Raw genomic sequence first — 17,041 nt, forward strand, 5'->3', positions numbered from 1 at the left:
ACTGAAACTCTTCTGATCCAACTGAGGAACAAATGGGGATGGCATTGTCTTCTGTGTATCTTCTTACTGGTATCCATTGCTTCCGTATAGTTAACTCCACTTGGGTAACCGGATATCACTGTACTGAACCTCAAACTGAAAACAAAAGCAGGAACATTTGAGCTCAACCAACCAGTACTTCTTGGGAAGAGGGAAATAGATTTTATTTATCTTCAGAGCAATATTTAAGGTTTAGAATCCTTTTGTTTTTATGTATCATTCATATCAAGTAACAGAGAATTAAACTAAAAATTCTGAGGGCGACTGAGTGGCTCAGTCAGTTGGGTATCTGACTCCTGCTTTTAGCTCAGGTCATGATCTCAGTGTCATGAGATTAAGCCCTGCATCAGGCTCCACGCTAAGTGGGGAGTCTGCTTGAGATTCTCTCTCCCTCTCCCTTTGCACCCCCTTATGCTCGTACTCGCTCTCTCTCTCTCTCTGAAATAAATAAATAAATAAATAAATAAATAAATAAATAAACCTTTTAAAAAAGTTCTATGATCTGAAAACATGAGTGCTTTATGGTGATTGTCAAAGGGGTAAGAGAAGGAGACTACTGATGCATTCTGACTTAGCATCTACTTTGCATGGCTTCCTACAGTGATCTCCATCCAGCTCTACCTAGAGATTAGGATGGGACTCTTAAAAGAATGAATTAATGTAATAATACAATAAAAACAAGACAAAACAACAACAACAACAAAAAGCCTTCCTCAGAGACAGCCTTATTCCCATTTTCATCTGTCCACATGTTAGACACCGGCATCCCTGTCCCACTTTTCGTCACAACCCTTTCCATTTGGGAAAATTTCCCTCTCCTACCTTTTGATGACCTGATGCAGCTGCCAATCACAGTGACTCATCTCTCTGGCCAAAGGGGTGAGAAAATGACTCAGGCTTGGTTGATCATGATACTCAGTGCTACTTGCCACCTGGAAAGGGCAGGTTTGGGTAGGAGATTCCAGGATTGGTTTATCAGAGTCTTTCCTGTTTTCTGGGATTTTACGTGAAAATGCTGGGACATAAAATCTCTCACTTTTCTCCAGAGTTGTCATGTCAATCTTCAGCTACTTACCCTACTTTTTCCCCTTATCACTCCTCTCAATCCTCTCTCAGCACCCCAGTCCAGCTCAGAACAGCTCATATTCAGGCACTCTTGAAAATGTTGAATAATCCATGGTGCCAGTTATCAATTTCTTTTCAGCTCCTGTATCTACTTTGTGAGAATGGATTGATTTTTGTCTTATTTTGTTTTGTTTTTGGAGAGAGAGAATGCACGCACTCATGTGTAGGGAGGGAAGAGGGAAACAGGATCTTAAGCAGGCTCCACCCCCCAGCACAGAGCCAACTTGGAGCTTGATCTCAAGACCCTGAGATCATGACCTGAGTGAGCCAAGTTCAAGAGTCAGAAGCTAACCAGTTGTGCCACCCAGGTGTTTCAATGGTTTGCTCTTAAAAAAAAAAAAATTATTTATTCACGAGAGGCAGAGACACAGGCAGAGGGAGAAGCAGGCCCCATGCAGGGAGCCTGACATGGGACTCCATCCCGGGTCTCCAGGATCACACCCTGGGCTGAAGGTGGCGCTAAACTGCTGAGCCACCTGGGCTGCCCATGGATTGCTTTTTACAGCATTTCTTTGTTATGGTGAGCACAACGCCAGTAGAGGGTATGGGAGAGACATTGCAGGAAGAAGGTGATTTCGGGTGTCAGTGTGCTGTGTTTTGCTTTGTTAACTCCTGCTGAAAGGTACATCAATGTTGTGTGGAGGGAATATCCAGAGACACTCTGCGTCAGCCACACACTGTCCCCTGGTGACTTGGCAGCCAGGCCCCGTTGACCACTTCACCACAACTCTTCTTATATGGACACTAAATTGTTCCAGACATCCTGTCAGTGGTGGCACCTCGACTCTCTCTGTGTGCACTATCTCTGTAAACCAGCCTTGGCTCATCTGTGCCTTGGAGGGTATTGTGGCAGCCAGGTGACTGTGGCCCACTTTGGCTCGGGTAACCCAACAAGCTTCGCTGCCATTCCATGGGTGGCAAACATACCTTCTTTAACGAGGTCTAAACTCCACCCTAGAGGAGTGGGTCCTTCTCCAACTTTTCCCTTTCTTGGGCACTCTCTAACATCCTAGGTACCCTCTAGAGTTCTCTTTGTATCTTTCAAAGTTACTCTCCTATTCTAGTTTAATAATCCTTTATATAAAACCTTCCCTGTTCAAATTAGTGCATGTTTTCTGTTTCTTGATTGGACCCAAACTTATTAATCTGTGCTCCTTTTTTTTTTTTTAACTTTTTGTTGTTGTTGTTGTTAAATCCAGTTGATTTTTTTTTTTTTTTTTAAGTAAGCTCTGAGGGCACCTGGGTGGCTCAGTTGGATAAGCATCTGCCTTCAGCTCAGGTCATGATCTCAGGGTCCTGGGGTCGAGCCTTCACATCCAGCTCCCTGGTCAGCAGGGAGCCTACTTCTCCCTCTGTCTCTGCCTCCCTCTCACTCCCTCTCTCATGAATAAATAAATAAAATCTTAAAAAAAAAAAAAAAAGTAAGCTCTGAACCCACCATGGGGCTTGAACTCATGACCCCAAGATGAAGAGTCACATGCTCTACTGACTAAGCCAGCCAGGCACACCTACTCTGTTATTCTTTTTTTTTTTTTCTCCTTTAAGATTTATTTATTTTAGAGAGAAAGAGAAAGAGAGAGAGCATGGGAGCAGGGGTGGGGAGGGGCAGAGGGAGAGAAAACTCAAGTAGACTCTTTGCTGGGTGTGGAGCCTGACTCAGGGCTCAATCCCACCACCTTGAGATCACTAACTGAGCCAAAACCAAGAGTTGGATGCTCTACCAATTGCACCCCCCAGGTGTGCCTCACTAACCTGTTATTCTTAATATTACTTTTAGTGTCCGTGATGGGCTTGGATGTTTTCTTATCTCTATGTTGTTAAAGTTTTTATTATTATTTTCCCTCTGAAGTTCTATGTAAAATGGGAGAAGAAATGTCTGTCTTATGTGTTATCATGCATAAGAGTTTGTAAATTATAAGGTGATATTTTATGTTTGTTGTATTTATCTAACAGTGCTTCTTTATCTTCCTGTATTTTTTTTAAAGATTTTATTTATTCATGAGAGACACAGAAAGAGAGGCAGAGGGAGAAGGAGGCTCCCTGCAGGGAGTCTGATGTAGGACTTGATCCCAAGACGCCGGGATCATGGCCTGAGCAGAAGGCAGGTGCTCAACCACTGAGCCACTCAGGTGCCCCTCTTCCTGGATTTTCTTTTTTTTTTTTAAAGATTTTATTTATTTATTCATGATAGACACAGAGAGAGAGAGAGGCAGAGACACAGGCAGAGGGAGAAGCAGGCTCCATGCACCGGGAGCCCAACATGGGATTCGATCCCGGGTCTCCAGGATCGTGCCCTGGGTCAAAGGCAGGCGCTAAACCGCTGCGCCACCCAAGGATCCCTCTTCCTGGATTTTCTTTATCCTCACCCTCTGTCTGAACGTTTCTAGAAGGCTGGTTCTTGACTTTTGCCTTCTTCCTATTCCCTAGCTTCCCACAGCTTCCTCCCAATCTCTTGCTGGAGCTCTGGGCTCACATCTCCACTACTATCACCAGTTATTCTTCACTGTCTAGATGCTGGAAGATAATGTTCTAAATATTTAATTTGACAGTCAAGTCCCCATTAATTCAACATACATGAGGGCACAGTGTGCAAGGCACTGTTCTAGATGCTGGCTGTACAGAAGTAAATAATATAGGCAAACCCCCTACTTTTATGGAGTTTATATTTTGCAATTTCACCGTAATCTATCCTTTCAGACTTATTTCCCTTCATTAACTTGTGCTCCGGGGGAAAGTGAACATTTCAAAGTTATTTTCCTGCCCTTTTACCAAGTATCATATCTGAAACGATCTTTGCCTTCTCTGTCTATCCAAACCCTATGCCTTCTTCAAGACCTGGTTTATTTATTTATTTGGTTAAAAAATGTTTTTATTTAAATTTAATTAATTAATGTATGATATATTATTGGTTTCAGAGGTAGAGGTCAGTGATTCATTAGTCTTATGTAACACCCACTGTTCATCACATCATGTGCCCTCCTTAATGCCCCATCTCTCCACCCTCATCCCTCCAGCGACCCTCAGTTTTTTTCCTATGATTAAAAGTATCTTGTCATTTGTCTTCCTCTGATTTTTGTCATTTTATTTTTTTCCTCTCTTCCCCTATGATCCTCTGTTTTGTTTCTTAAATTCCACATATGAGTGAGATCATATGATAATTGTCTCTCTGTTGACTTATTTTGCTTAGCATAATATCCTCTAGTTCCATCCATGTCATTGTAAATGGCAAGGTTTCGTATATTTTTAAAATATTTTATTCATTTATTCATGAGAGAGAGAGGCAGAGACATAGGTAGAGGGATAAATAGGCTGCCTGTGGGGAGCCTGATGTGGGACTTGATCCTAGGACCCAGGATCACGACCTGAGTCAAAGGCAGATGCTCAACTGCTGAGCCATCTAGGCACCCCAAGATTTCATTTTTTTGGTAGCTGACTATATATATATCAAATCTTCTTTATCAATTCATCTGCAAGACCCTATTTAAACCTATCCATGAATCCTTAGCAGACAATTCCCAAACCACTTTTTATAGTAGTAGTTCACAATTTTTTTCCCATAACAATTTATCCGAGAGATAAAATGTGCCCTTTTGTAACAGTGGCTCAATATGCATCTATTCTCAATGGGTAAAGGAAAGGTTTTTACTAGAAACTAAGCGCATGGGTGTAGGGACAATGTATAATTTGAAGGGTCCCCCAGCCATAGAAGACTATGGCTCCCTCCCTCTTGAGAACTACTGGTCTATACCTTATGCTTCTCAATTAAATGTGTGCTGCTTTTAAAACATTTTCATTATTTAAATTCTCATGTGTCATTTCTTTAAATAAATGGGAATGCATAGATAGAAGTCAGTGGAAGGGGGCGCCTGGATGGCTCAGTGGGTTGAGCGTCTGACTCTTGACCGGCTCAGGGCATGATCTCAGGGTTGTGAGATCAAGCCCTGAGTCAGGTTCTGCACTTGGTGTGGAGTCTGCTTGAGCTTCTTTCTCTTTCTCTTCCTCTGCCCCTCCTCCTCATTGTGTTCTCTCTCTCTCTCTAAATAGATAAAATATTTTAAAAATTAAATAAAAAAGAAAAAAGAAAGAAGTCAGCGGGTCTACTACAGCTTGACAGTCTTCTCTGCCCATGAACTATCCTTGGAGATAATGACCCAAGAAAGTTAGAATCCATCATTCTGATGAGTCCTGAAAATAAAGCTCCCTCTAGTCTACAGTATGTATTCTTCTTATTAGGCATTTAAAGTTTTAACTATAGAATGCATCAGAGAAAGACAAATACCATAGGATTTCACTCATATGTGGAACTTAAGAGACAAAACAAAGAAGTAAAGGGAAAGAGAGAGAGAGAGAGAGAGAGAGCAAGAGATACAAACCAAGAAACAGGGATCCCTGGGTGGCGCAGCGGTTTAGCGCCTGCCTTTGGCCCAGGGCACGATCCTGGAGACCCGGGATCGAATCCCACATCAGGCTCCCGGTGCATGGAGCCTGCTTCTCCCTCTGCCTGTGTCTCTGCCTCTCTCTCTCTCTCTGTGTGACTATCATAAATAAATAAAAAAATTAAAAAAAAAAAACCCCAAGAAACAGACTCTTAACTAGAGACAACAAACTGGTGGTCACCAGAGGGGAGGTTGGGGGTGGGGTGGGGTGCAGGAAATAGGTGATGGGGATGGAAAGCACTTGTAATGAGCACGGGATGTTGCATGGAAGTGTTGAGTCACTGTATTGTACATATGAAACTAAAAGAACACTGTATGTTAACTACAGTGGAATTAAAATGTAAAAAAATGAAGTTTTAACTGCAGAATGATAAAAGGAAGGTGTTAGAATAGTGGCAAGTTCTTTGAATTGGAGGGAGTTTGACCAGGGTTCTTGTCCCCTGTGCAACTAACTAGGTGGGACACCTTGGGAAAATCATTTTTCTCTGGGTCTCAGGCTTACAGTTGTTAAGTGAGGGAGCATCAGACTCAGCTACCTACAGTCCCTTTTGGTTCTTGCATTTTATGATTTTGTAGTTATAGGTGTCATGAACATTTCTAGAGTGAATTGTTCTCCCCTGTGGGAATCTTCAGGGCAATAACAGACGTAAGACGTAACTTCTCTTGCTTACTTGGTTCTCAGGAAGGAAGAAATTCAGTGACTCAAGAGGCTTGAAGAGATGGGACACTTCAAATTCCCTTTCATAATATACGCTCTTAAAGAATCTGAAACTAGATTACGGGATAGCTTGAGAGTATGTGATTGAGTCACTTACAAAGCCACTATCCATTTAAATATGTAGGAGGTTTTTTTCCCCCTATTACTTTGCAACAAGTGGTAGCAATTAGAATTTAAATTAAGGCAGGCTTTGCTAGAGTTGAAGATTATGTATTCCTTTTGGTGAACAAGATGATAGAAGAAGTAAATAATCAAGGAATGATCCCATAGTTTCAAAATCTTGATTTAAAGTACTTTTCCAAAAGTACAGGACATTCTATATGCAAGATCTAAAAACCATGCCAATACAAAATCTATGGCTAGAAAATTCATGAAGTATTGAACTTTTAAAGATTAGAGTTTGCTTCTTTTTCTTCCCTGAGCACTCCAGCAGCACAGAGTAGATACATTGCATGCAGCATGCAACTGTATGCAATGTTGCTTAGAAACTGCTTTTTTATGGTAACTATGGGGGTCATTTCTTTTAAGCCTAATTCTAAAACTAGAAAATTCAGAGACAAGACAGGGAATGATTTATTTCATTGATTATCAGTTTGGATTCCATTGGTTTTCAATCTTTGTATATTCTTATGTTTTAGGAGTACCAGTTTTAAACAACTAGATTTTTATTTTTTTAAGGTAGGCTCCATGCCCGATGTGGGGCTTGAACTCATGACCCTGAGATCAAGAGTTGCATATTTTACCAACTGAGCCAGCCAGGCACCCCTGAACAGCTAGATGTTAAAAATTCAGTCAGACCTTTGCCTTCAATGGGAAACTGTGATAAATTTTCATTTATTATGGTTATTGAAATATTAGGGTTTACAGAAATAAATCTTATGTTTTTTCTTTGTGCTACCTTTTCTGCCTCCCATCCTCACTATTGCTGCCTTTCTTTTTTTTTTAAGATTTTATTTATTTATTCACAAGAGAGGGAGAAGCATGCTCCATGTGGGAAGCCTGATGCAGGACACCCCATGCAGGATTTGATCCCGGGATTCCAGGATCACACCCTGGGTGGAAGGCAGGCACTAAACCTCTGAGCCACTCAGGGATCCCCACTATTGCTGCCTTTCAAATTCATTAAGTTTTCTTTTCCTCTTCTTATCTGATTTTTTAATATGCACTAACTTAAAAGTAATATACTGGTTTTTAAAAAATTTTTGCTATTCTAATAAGAATTGTTTTCAGAGTTTACAAAGTTCAATATTTTTACTTTCAAAAAAATGCTAAGCCCTTAGAATGTTTTAATCCTGATGACCAGTCATTATTTATAAACTACCATGTTTGAGGCCACTTATAGCCATCGACTTTTATTATATTATAACCGATGTAATCAATTTTTTAAAAGATTTTATTTGTGGCAGCCTGGGTGGCTCAGCGGTTTAAGCGCCTGCCTTTGGCCCAGGGTGTGAATCTGGAGACCCAGGATGGAGTCCCATGTCGGGCTCCCTGTATGGAGCCTGCTTCTCCCTCTGCTCGTGTCTCTGCCTCTCTCTCTCTCTGTCTATTGTGAATAAATAAATAAAATTTAAAAAAGAGATTTTATTTGTTGATTCATGAGAGACACAGAGAGGCAGAGACACGGGCAGAGGGAGAAGCAGGACCCTGGGATCACAACCTAAGCCAAAGGCAGACACTCAACCACTGAGCCACCCAGGTGTCCCCCAACGTAATCAGTTATTACAAACAATCACTGTTGCTTTATTTTACGCACACAGTCCTGCTGTTTTTGAGCACTATTTCTTTGGCAATTGAGTCCTTCCTTTGAAATTCCTTCTGTGAGCTCTTTTGGTAGCAAGACCTTTCAGTTTTTATTTGTCTGAAAATTATTTTAGGTCCCCCTAGTTCTTAAAAGGTATAGACTAATAGATAGACAGCTGTTTATCATAGCCAATTGAAGATATTATTCTGTTTTCTGGCTTTCATCATTGCTTGAAAATTCAGGTATTGGCTTAATTGCTATTTCATTGTGAGTAATTATTACTCCATTGTGGGTAATGTGGCTTCTCTCTGCTTGCCTTTGGAGTATTTTAATCTTTCAATGTTTGCAGTTGTAACTAGGTACAGATTATTTTTTTCTCTCATTTTGCCTTTTTAGTTTGGTTTGCTTTGGTTTTCTTAGGTCTGTGTCTTTTAACAATTCTGACAAATATTATTTCTTACCTATTCTATTACCTCATTCTGGAATGTTAATGAGATCTCTTTACATTCTATGTCTTTCAAATTTCTATTTCAAATTTTTCATTTCTGAGATATGTTCTGAATTTCTTTTTTTATATTCTGAATTTCTTTGTATCTTTCTTCCAGTTCTCAAATTGTCTCTTCAGATCTAGCTAACCTACTATTATTCCTGTCCATTGATATTTTTATCGATTCAATTTTTGAATTCTAGAAATTCTCTTTGCTTCCTTTAAAAATCTTTTCATTCATCCCTAGTGTCTCATGTTCTTTGCTCATTTTTTTGAGTTTTCACTTTTATTCCTTTAAACATATTAGATATAGTTATTTCATATACTGTGTCGAATAGCTCCAACATTAGAAGTCTTATGGAGTCTTTTTTCCCTGTTGTTCCTGCCATCTCTTACTCATGGCACCTTGCTTCCTTGAATTTTGTGGGATTTAACTTAGTTATTCCTTTTCCTTGGGTCTCTATGTGAATTTTTGAGGCCTAGATTTTATTCTCTTTTGCCAGACATCTAAGGGATGCTATCACTACTGTGAATAAAATTTTTAGCTTAAGTTTGGTTTTTGGCTTTTTGATTTTCTTGGATCACAGTTGGCACTATGAATTCAGGCTCAATGGCCAGTGAGAGGCCATTGCTTCCTGTCAGAGAGTGCTTTTACTTGGTTTGAAAGTCTGAATATTTACTTTCCTGCTCTCAGGAATTTAAAAAGATATTTTTATCCAACATTTTATTTGTTTTATTTGGAGAGTCATTTAGAGCATCTAATCTGCCATATGGAATAGTCTGGATGTGGTATAGTCTTATAAAATTCCAAGTCGATGCAATTAGTTTTTGTCAGCAGCATTTCTTATTTAGCATAAGGACCCCAGTGACTAAAATGACACACAATTGGACCACGCTTAGCAAGAATGAGTAAGTGAGAATTTATTACAAGGTAAATTAGACTGTAGTTCTAACTCTGTGACATCCATGGCACGTGGAACATGACACTCAACTAGCTTTCAGGATTCGCTATAGTTAGGATCTGTACCACCAACTCTGAAATCTGAAATGTAAGTTATAAATGAGACTTGGATGAAATTTCTCATGATAACTTAATGTTAATAAACAAGTACTGAGGGGATCCCTCGGTGGCTCAGCGGTTTAGCGCCTGCCTTCGGCCCAGGGCGTGATCCTGGAGTCGTGGGATCGAGTCCCGCGTCGGGTTCCTTGCATGGAGCCCGCTTCTCCCTCTGCCTGTATCTCCACCTCTCTCTCTGAGTGTCTATCATGAATAAATAAATAAATCTTTTAAAAAAATAAATAAACAAGTACTGGGAGTGGTTCATACTTGATACTAGGTAGGAAGGAAGGTGTAAATCCCGCTGATGGATGTAGCCAGGTGTGCTGTGCTGACACCCAGAGAAAACATTCTTCAATGCCATCTTTTATTTTTTCTTGGACTTGATCACTTGCCCTGTGGTCAGAAACAGGTATTGTTTTCTGAGAACATTTCTAGAAAATAGTTCACTTAGGAAATTCATTCGAATAAACTACTCTTGATGCCAATAGCAAGATGGTAAACATTGTGCACTAGAAAAAGATGACTACATCCCTGTTTCTCCCTCCAGGGAACACAATGAAACCTGCTGTAGCAAGAGTTTCTTGACCAAACCAAAGCAAAGCAGGAAGTCCTATACTCAACTACTGCTTTTTGTAGCCAATATAGATCAAGATTTCTTCCAGCTTAAAAATGTTTTATGTCTTTGAGTCACTGATGACTGCTAATAGAAACTTCCATTATCTCTGGGAAAGCAGTAGCTGACTGTGGCTCCTCACTAGAGGGAGAGTAGCTCATGGCCAGTGATGGCACCACCCCAGCAAAATGGGTGAAGGGGAGTGGGAGACACAGTCTTCCAGTTATGGAATGAATAAGTCACAGGGATAAGAGGCACAGCATAAGGAAGATAGTCAATGATATTGTAATAACTATGTATCAGGGCAGATGATAGCTCACTTGTGGTGAGCATAGCATAATGTATAAACTTGTCCAATGACTATGTTTTACACCTGAAACTAAGGTAACAATGTGTGTTGACTGTACTCAAAAAAAAAAAAAAAAAAAAAAGAAAGAAAGAAAGAAAGAAAGAAAGAAAGAAAGAAAACCTCAAATAGCAGCTTATTCAATTATTGAGTTCCCACTGTTGTCCAGCATTGTTTTAAGTGCTAGAAATATAATAGTGAGGAAAATAATCCCATCTATTCCATCTGTAGGGACTGTTGACAATCCTCTGGTGGGAGACAGGCAAAAAAAGAGATAATTTCATTATTAGAGTTTAATGAGGGCCTGGATAGAAATGCTGGAAGCTTCTATCTAAACCATCTCTATGTCCACTTTACTGGTTCTGCATTGAGCTTTTCAGTCAAAACTGTAATACATGTCACAACAGAGCATATAAAATTTATGCTAGAAATCATCTCCCTGACATAAAAGAGATATGTAAGGTGGGGGAGGGGAGGGTGCAAAAGGGAGCAAAGGATGATGATGAAAATATTATAATCATTTGAGCATTTTTGATCTTTCAGAGGAGGTTTAAATATGTTATATCAAGAAAGGTAGCTTTATAAGTAAAACATTGGTACATATGCAACTCTTAGACAAGAGTGGGAAAAGGAAGTAAAGAAAATTTTTAGTTTGGAACTAAGGAATCAAATTTTAGTATATTTCCATGTTCACAAAAACAGTCTTATTTTAAAAATTAATTCCTGGGCAGCCTGAGTGGCTGAGCGGTTTAGCGCCACCCTTGGCCCAGGGTGTGGTCCTGGAGACTTGGGATCGAGTCCCATGTTGGGCTCCCTGCATGGAGCCTGCTTCTCCCTCTGCCTGTGTCTCTGCCTCTCTCTGTCTCTGTGTCTCTCATGAATAAATAAATAAAATCTTTAAAAAAATAAATTCCTTATATGAAGAACATACTCGGGATACTGGAGTAGTTTAGTCGGTTGAGTGTCTGACTGTTGGTTTCAGCTCAGTTCATGATCTCAGGGTCCTGAGATGGAGCTGGGACGGGGCCAGGTTCTGGGCTCAGTGGGATTCTGCTAGAGATTCTCTCTCTCTCTCTCCCTGACCCTCCTCCTCTCCCCACTCCCTGCACCCTATTCGTGGGTGCCTTCTCTCCCTCTCTCTCTCAAATAAGTAAAGAAAGAAAGAAAATCCTTAAAAATAGAGAATTTTTTTTAGGGCTGTGCAAAGAACTCTGTATGATATCATTCATGATGAACACAGATTCATTATACATTTGTCCAAACACATAGGATGCACAACATTAAGAGGAAACTGTAATACACACTAGGGACTTTGGATGATAATGATGTGCCCGTGTTGGTTCATCAATGTAACACCTGCATCGTTCCTGTGGGGAATGTTGTAATGGGGGATGCTATGCATATGTGGGGGCATGGAGTAGATGGGAAATTTGTACCTTCCTCTCAATTTTACCGTGAACCTAAAACTGCTTTGAAAATAAAGTTTTGATGAAAAAAAAAAGAGTATTTTCCATCTTGGTTGTGAATTCTGAGCACATCTCATTATAATACCACTGTGTAAGGAAGTCAGATACTACAGACTAAAGAGCCCATCAATACACAGGCTCTTAACCGAACAGGAATAGCTCTAGCGCTCAAAAGTGTTGGGAGTTGTCTTAGAAATAATTGTTAAATAAAGCTTAGTACTTTCAGTGGAGCATTAAGACCATTTTATCTCCTTCAGAAGCCAAACCTGAGTGCTGGCGTACTGAACCAGAGCTCCCTTTATACACACCTTGTAATTTGGTTCTTGCTGCTTGTCAGCACGCGGGTTTCTCTGTGTTCTATCTGCTTGAGCTCTGGGCATAAAAGCAGAGTTTGATAGTTCAGTATTTTGATGACTGTCTCCCTGGTGACCACGGTAGGAAATAACCTTTGACCTCTCCTCTATTGTTTGTAGTGAAAGCCAGACTGCAGGCTTGCAAGCTTTCTTCTGCACCTTCCTGGAAAAGCAAGGGCTGCCATATTTTCTCTTGGGCCCTGGCCACCTGGCTCACTCACCATGCATTGTCTTCTTGGATCAGGAGATCAGAGCAACCACCATTCTCCCTGAGAAGGAAGAGGTGAGTGGGGAGTGTAGGAGTGGGAAAGGAATATTGTGGGCACTACAACCCAGCAATTGCACTGCTGGGGATTTACCCCAAAGATACAGATGCAATGAAATGCCAGGACACCTGCACCCCGATGTTTCTAGCAGCAATGTCCACAATAGCCAAACTGTGGAAGGAGCCTCGGTTTCCATCGAAAGATGAATGGATAAAGAAGATGTGGTCTCTGCATACAATGGAATATTACTCAGCCATTAGAAACGACAAATACCCACCATTTGCTTCGATGTGGATGGAACTGGAGGGTATTATGCTGAGTGAAGTAAGTCAGTTGGAGAAGGACAAACATTATATGGTCTCATTCATTTGGGGAATATAAAAAATAGTGAAAGGGAATAAAGGGGAAATGAGAAAAAAAATGAGTGGGAAATATCAGAAAGGGAGACAGAACATGAGAGACTCCTAACTCTGGGAAATGAACAAGGGGTGGTGGAAAGGGAGGTGGGTGGGGGGTGGGGGTGACTGGGTGACGGGCACTGAGGGGGGCACTTGGGATGAGCACTGGGTGTTATGCTATATGTTGGCAAATTGAACTCCAATAAAAAAAAAGAAATCTGCAAAAAAAAAAGGAATATTGTGGGCACAATGTTTGCCAGCATAGCCTGGCATGCTGAGAAATCTTTGTATTTTCATATCTTCAACCATATTCTTCTGTTCTGTGTGCCTTTCTCATCAGTAGTCCTATCTGAAATTTTTACACTTATTTTTTCCTACTAAGAAAAAAAGCCTGTATTTAGTTAAAATCATTACATTGAGAGACCTACGTTTCAAGTATCTAGCCCTTTGCTTCACATTGTCAGGTTACAAAGATAAATCGTCTTAACAAATGGGACCTAAAAGAGGGTTTTCACGAGTCCTAGGAAAATGAAATGTTATTTCTTAGGATACAGACTGTAGATGGGATGCTGTGTGGGAACCCTGAGTGCTGGTGATAGTTGGTGCTGGTGGAAGTGAGTTAGGCATCAAGAGAAAGAAGGGATATAACATGAAAGAAGAGATTTGGCCTTAGTCTACATTTGCGTAGGTCAAATAGTACCTGTTAGTTCGCATACAGTTACACAGAGGTAATCTTCCTAGTTGCCAGCAGGGGGACCCAGCCTATAGTAGTCCAATTGACATTTCAGCATTAATTTGGGGACCTTTGTTTTGCATGTAGCTTTCAAATAAGACGCAACTTTATGCAGATCTTTTTTTAATTCTTTTTTTTAAAGATTTTATTTATTTATTCATGAGAGACACAGAGAGAAAGGCAGAGACACAGGCAGAGAGAGGAGAAGCAGGCTCCATGCAGGGAGCCGATGTGGGACTCGATCCCAGGACTCCAGGGTCACGCCCTGAGCCAAAGGCAGACGCTCAACCACTGAGTCACCCAGCCGTCCCTTTATGCAGATCTTTATTGGTGGGTTAAATACCTTGTTAGACTGAGGTTTTTATTGCCTTTTTTTAAAAAGTAAACTCTATTCCCAAAGTGGAGGTTGAACCCACACTCCCGAGATCAAGAGTTGCATGCCCTACCCACTGAAACAGCCAGGCATCCCTTTTTTTTTTTTTTAAATTATTGCTGTTGATTCCATGACAGGTTCAATTTTCACTAAGTTAAAAAGATATTCATTCAAGATTCCTTTTCTTTTTTTTCCTGTTTGGTGTCTAGTTGGCCAGTTCATTTTTAAGCTTCCTTCAAGGCACATTTTCCCAGTCACGGGAAATTCCAGGTAAGTGTCCAGGCTTGCACAGGCATCAAACCTGACCCTTTTCTTTATCTCACATCCTATACCCAAGTCCTACTGGTTCTTACTTTCAAAATATAGTATATTCCTAAATCAAGTATGTCTCAACATTACCCTCTTAGTCCAAAACACCAGTACCTATTTCCTAGACCACTGAATTACCCTTGTAAGAGATTTCTTTACTTCCATGACCCCTTTGTTTCCTATCTACCCAGCTGTCCAGTTGAAATACTAAGTCTTCAAAGGTTCGAATGACATTTTTTTTTCAAGGAAATCATCTTCATGGTCCCTTCCCCTCCCCCAATTTGTTTTTGCCTTATCTGGATGGTCATCCCTGGGTCATCCCCTGACAGGTGATGTCTGGGAAACTAGGGGTTGCATAAGTAGCAACACATTGTTGCTGTGGAGTGTAGAGCTATGAAAAGAATATCCTAGTTTATGTTGAAGTGGAAGATTTTTGCAAAGAATTCAACCAATAAATGACTCTCACCTTAGAAACTTCTGCTTCAAAATAAACAAGTTCCAGGACAAAAGTTTAATGTGATCAGAGACTCCAAAGGGTATGAACAGAAGATCACATAACTTATGAAGAATAAGGTCCAGGACTTTTCAAACAAAAATAAACTTGAGGCTATACAAAAAGGATGATCTCAATAAATATGATAGCATTAAACACAGGGGCCGAGTTGAAAAAAAACATTTGTCTTAAAGGAATTTTTCCCTCTAGATTTCTATTTGCATGCTTCAAGTACTGTTCCCTTCTCCATCTGATCTGAAGTATGACTGTATCTATCACATCTATGACACAACATAGCAAAATGGATGCCAGTCCGCCAACTTCACTGTACAAGAAATCTACATTTATTCTTTTGTAACCTAATTTCTGTTTTGAGCCCTCATTCCTCCAGTGCAGCAGAACTTGATCTCTGCTAAATCGGGCTATATTGGTGATTTCCTCCCACACTTCCCAGAGTTGCCTCTAATTTCTGGAGCATGTTACAAGAGACAAGGGGTGGGACATGGGGGATATAGGGTTTGAGTCTAGTCTCTGGCCATTATCAGTCCATGCTGGCATCCACAGTGACAGCCAACACTGGGAATGTAGTACCTCCTGCTGCTGTGGCTCCCACAGGGGCCACACCCTCACATCTATCTGTTGGCCACACTTCACAGTCATTTCCCTTTTAGGCCATTCTTGCTCTTTCCCTTTGATCTGAGAATCCACAAGCCCATCTGGAGCTTCAGTTATCCCCTCTCCCTATCTGACACTTGAATGGGTGAGGGAGATGGAGGCAGGGCAGCCCCTGCTCAGAGGCTACTTTAGCGGCCACGTTCTGACTTTTTCTAACGCGTCTCCTTCCCCCACACCTGGGAAATCTTTGTGTAATCTTGGGTGGGAACTTATTCTCTAAATTACCAAGGAAACTTCTACAACTTATTTATGCCTTGTATAATTCCCACTCCCCTTGCAGCCTGAATTTTGAAGACTTAAATGCCAAAAGAAGTTCATTTTTTTTCTCTGCTTTCTGCTAACCTAGTCTGCGTGGGGGTAACAGAAGTCAAAATAATCTATCTGCTATTTGAAAGAGGGTAAGAATGAAGAAGTAGAAAAAATTTTAGGGGAAAACATTGACTAATACTTCATAAGTGTATCCTACCTCATAGCTTTCTGCTGATCAATGCCCTAAACAGATGTAGCTGGAATGGCATCTGAAACAAAGACTAAATGTTTTGATGCATGCTAAATGATGTATACAAGCGCTAATAAAATACATAGGAACTCTTAAGAAAAAAATATTATTTGGGGCAGCCCAGGGGCTCAGTGGTTTAGCGCTGCCTTCAGTCCAGGTTGTGATCCTGGACACCCCAGATTGAGTCCTGCGTCAGGCTCCCAGCATGGAGTCTGCTTCTCCCTCTACCTGTGTCACTGCCTCTCTCTCTGGTTCTGTGTCTCTCATGAATACATAAATAAAATCTTAAAAAATAAAAGAAAAAAATATTATTTGTAATAAATGGAAATGATTTAGGATACAATCAGATTATATGGGGTTCATTGCTATGTAGAACCCTCCCTAATCACTTCACCTTCTAAGCATGGCTTTTCTCATTTGTAGAATGGAAATAATAACTCCATCTAACAAGTTTTTAATAAGATTTAAATTACATTGGGGTACTTGGGTGGCTAGGTCCGTTGAGCATCCTACTCTTGGTTTCAGCTTGGGTCATTATCTCAGGGTCATGGGATGGAGGGTGGGAGGGGAGGGGGATGGCCCTGGATTCTGCACTCAGCAGGGAATATGCTCGAGTTTCTCTCTTTCTCCCTCTGCCCCTGCTTGTGTGCTCTCTTTCTTAAATATACCAATCTCTTAAAAATATTTAAATTACATTAAATAATCAAGCTGATGCCTAATAGTCACTCAATAAATGCTTATTTGTTCATTCATTCATCCATGCATTCATGTGTTCATCCTTTCTTTCATCTGGTATACATGCCTTACTCCTATAATAGCAAGACTACAGCCACCATTAATAAACCTTTTGTAATATGTACAAACACCTGTTGGGTAACAGGTGTGACTCTGCCCTAGCTATTTTTCTA

Source organism: Canis lupus, chromosome 25 (assembly GCF_048164855.1).
Source record: "Canis lupus baileyi chromosome 25, mCanLup2.hap1, whole genome shotgun sequence".
Lineage (NCBI taxonomy): Eukaryota > Metazoa > Chordata > Mammalia > Carnivora > Canidae > Canis > Canis lupus.